Source organism: Delphinus delphis, chromosome 20 (assembly GCF_949987515.2).
Source record: "Delphinus delphis chromosome 20, mDelDel1.2, whole genome shotgun sequence".
In the NCBI taxonomy this organism is placed as follows: domain Eukaryota; kingdom Metazoa; phylum Chordata; class Mammalia; order Artiodactyla; family Delphinidae; genus Delphinus; species Delphinus delphis.
This window is the reverse complement of record NC_082702.1, coordinates 45,157,806-45,165,028: the sequence shown is the minus strand read 5'-3', so window position 1 is coordinate 45,165,028 and position 7,223 is coordinate 45,157,806.

Genomic DNA, 7,223 nt, shown 5'->3' with positions numbered 1-7,223 from the left:
GGATCATAAACCAGTTGCCTAATTTTACACAGAAAAAATAAGTCCTCCTAAATAATCATGAATCTTCTACTACTAAGAGTGCTAGGACAGGTGCATGCCAAGTTTCTAAGGCTCTACAGAAGGCCTGCAGAGGCAGAGACCACTCCTCGTTTGCCAACCTCTGTTCTTCCCTAACAGAATCTCTAGCAAGGCAAAGACAGTCCAGAAAAAATAACACACTTCCCAGCCCCCTTTATAGCAAAGTGTGGACATGTGAGTAACTTCTGGCAAATGGGCTATAAGAAAAAGCAATGCTTTGGTCTTAAAGAGTAGAGGCATGCTCTCCCTTGCCCCTCAGCCAGGGAATGCTGGCAGGGGTGTGAGCATCTTGGACTATGAATGAGGATGTGGCCCCTGAAGATGACAGAGCAGCCAGAAGGAAGAGTCATGGAGCTGCTATATCAGCCCTAGCAGCCCAAATCCTAGCTAATACCCTTAGAAATAAGGACTGGTGAAAAGAATCACACAATAGTTCAGTGTTCTGCAAGTCCATCTCTATACTGGGCCTATAGCCACTTTTATTCACAGTCAGATCTAAGGCTTATTCTCCTGGACCCTCTGTCCTCGAAATCTCAGGGCTTCCCCAGAGCCCTTCCTCCCTGCCTGCTAGGGGAAACTGACGGTCTTCTCACGTTAAAAAATCTCTTTTGGTGTTTCCAGTTTTAAGATGACAGAGTAAAGATGGTTCTGCCTGTGTCTCCTCTTGAAAATTGTGGGAAAGAAATAAGAGCCTGGTTGGGGTTCATTCCAAGAGTTCAAGGATGTTTCAATATTATAAAATCTTCCTTTATTTATTGATATTGTGAATTAACTTAGCAGATCATTCAACTTACTATGTGGAGAAATATAGTCACATGCCCGGTTTTATGTCAGGTCCCCTGGCTTTACATCAGGTGCCCCAACTTTATGTCATGTGCCCTGGTTGGTATTTTTTGTTTTTTGTTTTTTTTAATAAAACTATTATTATTTGTGGTTAACCAGAATAGGTAGATGAAAAAAATAGTCAAAAGGATCTACATACAAGCTAATAGAATTAGTAAATTATTTTAGCTAGGTAGGTCCCTGGGTAGATCAATAAACAAAAATTGTATTTCCATGTACTTACAACAAAAGAATTTGCAAATGAATTTGCAAATGAATTCCATTGTAAGAGCATGAAAAAATATTAAATACCTAAGCATATAAGTATATCCCCCTTATCTGTGGAGGATATGTTTTAAGACCCCCCAGTGGATGCCTGAAATTAAGGATAGTACTGGACACTATGTATAAAATTTTTCCTATACATACATACCTATGATAAAGTTTAGCTTATAAATTAGCCACAGTAAGAGATTAACAACAATAATTAATAGTAAAATAGAACAATTATAACAATATACTGTAATAAAAGTTATGTGAAAGTGCCCTCTCTAAATATTTTATTATACAAATTTAATGCCTTTTCCATCTTTTAACTAAGCACTTATCACACACTGTGGCCATATCTTTTGCAGCTTGAGGTTCAGCAAAACTAGCACAAATTTCTTTTTCTTTCTTCACAATTTCATAGAACATTTGTTCTTACTAGATGTTAGCAACCTCAGCATAGGAATTTTTTTTTCCTTTACTAAGTGAAGAGCTTTCACCTTTTCACTTAAAGGAAGAACTTTATGGCTTCTCTTTGACATATCCGAATTGCCAGCATCTCTACTCTTGCACTTTGGGGCCATTATTAAGTAAAATAAGGCTTCCTTGAACACAAGCACTGTGATGCTGTAGTAACCAAGCAGGACCTACGGGGTCTTCCCTGGAAAGACCCCTCCCCCCGAGTCCTCTGCTTTGGGTCCTCTGTGAAGTACCTAGCTAACAGTATCTGACGCACATTTCCCGAGTTGTTTTACAGATGCTAAAACAACCACTAAATGGAAGAAGTTAACTACTTGGTGACCATGATGAGCACGTAGCCCCCAGACTGACAGGAGCCTCAGTATTGATAATGTTAACCCCTGTGACACCGCCCTCTTACCTCACATCAACCAATCAGAGAATTGTGTCCGAGCTGATCACCTACCCTGGGATTCCCCTTCCTCAACTTGCCTTTTAAAATGCTCCCTGAAACCCACGGAGGAGTTCAGGTGTTTTTGAACATTAGCTGTCCTGGACTCCTTGTCTGATGCCTTACAATAAACACTACACTTTCCTTCACCATAACCCGGTGTCAAGTAGATTGGTTTTACTGTCCGTGGGCAAGTGGACCCAAGTGTGGTTCAGTAACACAGTGACAGTCGATTTGATAACTACGACGGCTGCTAGCTGAATAACGGCTGGGACAGAGCAGGAGGGCGTGAGATTTCATCACGCTACTCAGAAAGGCTCACAATTTTAAATTTATGGATTGTTTATTTCTGGAATTTTCCGTTTAATATTTTCAGACTGCGGTTTGGTGCTCTGGTTTTGCATAAATCTTGCCTGTATTACTTAAAATGGCTCAGCATCCTGAAAATTGACCCTGGTGAATTTTAGGGTTTAACTTGCTAGCCACTTGATCTCAAATCCCTGGATTGACGTTGAGTGTCTCCTAATAGTCTGCAGTCTTGTGTCAGTTTTATATTGAAGGAAACATCAAACCTCACTTAGTTATGGTATTTGGAGCTTGCTTACTCATAGCATTAAAAATAATTTCAGAGAACTTAACTGAAAATAATAAGACACTACCAAATAAAACTAAATCATGACTAGCTTGTTACCGGGGAAATAAAAATATGGGTCTATAAAACTGAGGCTGGGGCTTCCCTGGTGGCGCAGTGGTTGAGAGTCCGCCTGCCGATGCAGGGGACACGGGTTCGTGCCCCGGTCTGGGAAGATCCCACATGCCGCGGAGCGGCTGGGCCTGTGAGCCATGGCCGCTGAGCCTGCGCGTCCGGAGCCTGTGCTCTGCAACGGGAGAGGCCACAATAGTGAGAGGCCTCCGTACCGCAAAAAAAAAAAAAAAAAAACTGAGGCTGCCTCCAGGGGACACCTCTACACCACCTGGCTCTGGCCTATGCTTTCAGCCCCACAGCACTGTTTATATTTGCAAGTTTTAAAATCTTCTGCCTGAGGGTCTGGCTTCCAATCAGCCTGAATCTAGGTTCTGACTGAGATTCCCCTGCTTTGGAACACCGACTGGTCTTAGCACACCCTCATCTACTACGAGCTATTAAAAATAAAATAGGCTGCTTGGACAATCACTGAGGTTTGAGAGACAACAAGAGTGAGGCAGGCTTGAACGGTCAGGCCCATCTCCTGCAGGAGGCCACTGCTTTAAGTCTGGCTGCTTTATCTAATGCATAGAAACCAACAGAGAGTCAAGCAAAACGAAGAAACAAAAGAATATGTTCCAAACAAAAGAACAAGACAAAACCTCAGAACCAAACCTTAATGAAGGTACTTATTGGACTGAAATAGACCTGTTCAAAACACAAAAAATTATTGAAACACAAGCATTTGTGTGGTTCTGGATTAGATACTAATTTGGATAACCAGCTATAAAACACATAATTGGAACATTTGGAAATTTTATATCATGTTTCAGGTATTAGGTGAGATAGAATTTATTGATGTGTAGAGACCAAGATAGTCAACTGAAAAAACATATTATTGTACAATGTGTATGATCTCTATAGTTAAAAATATAATATTACAGAGGTTTATTAGGGCAGTGAAAATGCTGTCTATGATACTGTCATGGTGGATACATGTCATTATACATTTGTCCAAACCCATAGAATGTACAACACCCAGAACAGACTCTAATGTAAAGTATGGATTTTGGTTGATAATGATGTGTCAATGTAGATTCATTAGCTGTAACAAATGTGCAAAATCTCTGTTTCTTCTCAATTTTTCTGTGAACCTAAAACTGCTCAAAAAAATCCTTTAAAAATATAGATACATAGACTTCCCTGGTGGTGCAGTGGTTAAGAATCCGCATGCCAATGCACACAGGTTCGATATCTGGTTCGGGAAGATCCCACATGCCACGGAGCAACTAAGCCCATGGGCCACAACTACTGAGCCTGCACTCTAGAGCCCGTGCGCCACAACTACTGAGCCCCTGTGCTGCAACTACTGAAGCCCGTGCACCTAGAGCCCGTGCTCCACAGCAAGAGAAGCCACTGCAATAAGAAGCCTGCGCACCACAACAAAGAGTAGCCCCGGCTCACCGCAACTAGAGAAAGCCCGCACACAGCAATGAAGACCCAATGCAGCCAAAAATAAATAAATAAAATAAATAAATTTATTTAAAAAAAGAAAAAGAAAAGAAAACAGACCAGAAGAACTGTTCCCATGCACAATGGATGGCGTCTGTGAAAAGAAACACCTGTTTATTTGGATGCTATTTCTTTATCAAGGTGCTTATTCACTGATCCTTCTTCTAGGAAGCATGCTAAAGATACTGCCAACATATTACATCAGCACAGGAGCTGAGAAGCCAGTTGAACGTTCCTCTGACCAAAAATATCACATTTTCAAGGCAACCATCTCACCTGTGTGTGGGAAGAGGTGGGACTCTGCTTCCAGGCGATACCTATGCATTTTAGTTTGCTTGGGCTGAATTTACAAATACCACAGGCTGGGTGGCTTCGACAAAGAAGTTTTTCTCTCAGGTCTGGAAGCTGGAAGTCTGAGATCAAGGTGTCAGAAGGGTTGGGGAATTCCCTGGCAGTCCAGTGGTTAGGACTCTTCGCTTCCACTGCAGGGGGCACGAATTCGATCCCTGATCAGGAACTACGATCCCACATGCCACGTGGCATGGCCAAAAAAAAAAGGTGTCAGCAGGGTTGATTTCTTCTGAGGTCCCTTTCCTTGGCTTGAAGATGGCAACCTTCTCCCTGTATCCTAACATGGTCTTTTCTCTGTACATGCCTGTGTCCTAATTTCTGCTTCTTAATTGAGTTAGGACCCATCCCAATGACCTCATTTTAAGTAAATTACACCTTTTAAAGCCCTATCTCCAAATACAGTCACATTCTGAGGTACTGGGGGTTAAGATTTCAACATGTGAATTTTAGGAGATCTAATTCGGATCATAAGACTGTTTGGATACTCATGCTTCCTCATCTCTCTACCATATTCTGAGCAGACTGGGTATTTTGCAGCCAAGACATCAATCACAGTAGTCCCATTTCTCAGAGGCCACATGAATGACTTACAAAGCTGACGATTTTCTGCTGAAAGCCAGAAGACCTAAGGAGAGAAAGATTTTGACTACAAAATAAAGATCTCAGTTTTCTAAGCTCTTATGTGACATAAATATGAATTGAGAAAATACCCCAAACTAGAATCATAATAACAGGAATAATAGTGACCCTCACAGGGGACCAGAGGATGTCCTGACCGTGACGATGACATCCAGTGGTCAGATAACAGGATGTGATGACATTCTGAGTGTGACCTCGGGGGCTACAGGTTAGAGGACAGGATGTGAGGATGTCCTGGGTGTGACCAAGGTGTATGAATGTCCCCTCCCTCCTGTCACAGCCCAGGTCTGAATGTCCCTCCTCCTGTCACAACCCAGGGTCTGAGTGTCCCTCCTCCTGTCACAACCCAGGGTCTGAGTGTTCCCTCCCTCCCGTCACAGCCCAGGGTCTGCGTGTCCCCTCCCTCCCGTCACAGCCGAGGGTCTGAGTGTCCCCTCCCTTCTGTCACAGCCCATTGCCTTTCGACAATATTGAAGGTGACCTAAAGGTCCAGAAATCCCCTCACCCTCTGTGTCTGGGAAATGGCTTCCTGAAAAGACCCCTCCCCACAAAGACTCTGCTGAGACTCAGGAGCCCCCCTTTCCTGACCAGACCACACAGACCCAGTCCCTCCCCGGGCTCATCAGCCAGGAGCTGACCCGCTCCTTCCCAGGATCTGTGAGAACAAGGGCTGGTGACCCACGCGTCTCCCTCCTCCCCGGCCCGAACTGCAGCCGCCGGGTCAGAAGCCCTGCTCAGGGCACCTCCTGAGTCGGGGCCCTTGATCCACGTGCCATCAGGCCACATTTTGTGCCAACCCCTCGCCTGGGTCTTTATACTTGTGTTTATTTACTCCTTTCCACGGAGAAACCGCCTTTGCCCCAACTCTCCAGATGCTTCCAGACCTTGTCTCTTTTCCTCCAGATTATCAGTCTCAGAGTTACCTGTCACCACTCACAGTCCCTGCAGAGCCCAGAGATTTCTCCTTGAAGGAAAGGTTCTGGAGAAATCGGAGGGTTAAATAAGGAGTGCAGCCATTTCCCACCTGGTGCTGATGCCCAAGAGGGTGAAGAGAATGAGTGTTTTGTATAACGCAAGTTATTGTGTCCGACACACGGTGAGGTCAAACAAACTGAAACATTGGAGTTTGGAGCAGAGAAAGGTTTATTTCAAGGCCATGCAAGGAGTCGAGGCGGCTCATGTGCCCCAAAGCCTCAAGCTCCCGGGAGGGTATGGCGAAGCATTTTTAAAGCCCAGGGGGTGGGGTGGGGTGGGGTCGGGTTGCAGGGTGTGTGGTCAGCTTGTGCACAGTTCTCTGATTGGCTGATGGTGGGGTAGCAGGGCGGCGCCACAGGGCTAACATTATCAGTCCTTAGGCTCCAGATGGCCTGGGGCTACGTGCTCTTGGTCATCAAGTAGTTCTTCCACCTGGTGGGGGGGGGCGGGTTTCACATCTGTGAAACAAGTCAGGAAATGTGCATCAAATACTATTATCTAAGGACTTCAGAGAGGAACTAAAGCAGAGGATACGGCGGAAGGCCTGTCCCGGGAAGGCCCCATAGCGTCCTGCTCCGTTACATTTTCTCGCTAGAATTTTAAAATCCTCCAAGTAATAGATCATTTGGGAGCATCCTGTGTCTTCCTGTTCATTCTAAGAGAATGTCCCTCTTGAATTTTCTTTTTTTTTTTTTTTTTTTTTTGTGGTATGCGGGCCTCTCACTGTTGTGGCCTCTCCCGTTGCGGAGCACAGGCTCCGGACGCGCAGGCTCATTGGCCATGGCTCACGGGCCCAGCCGCTCCGCGGCATGTGGGATCTTCCTGGACCGGGGCACGAACCTGCGTCCCCTGCATCGGCAGGCAGACTCCCAGCCACTGCGCCACCAGGGAAGCCCCCTCTTGAATTTTAAGGGGGGGAAATTCTTTATCTCATAAATATGCGGAGTGGGAGATCCACTTATAAAATATTATCAAGGTCACTGC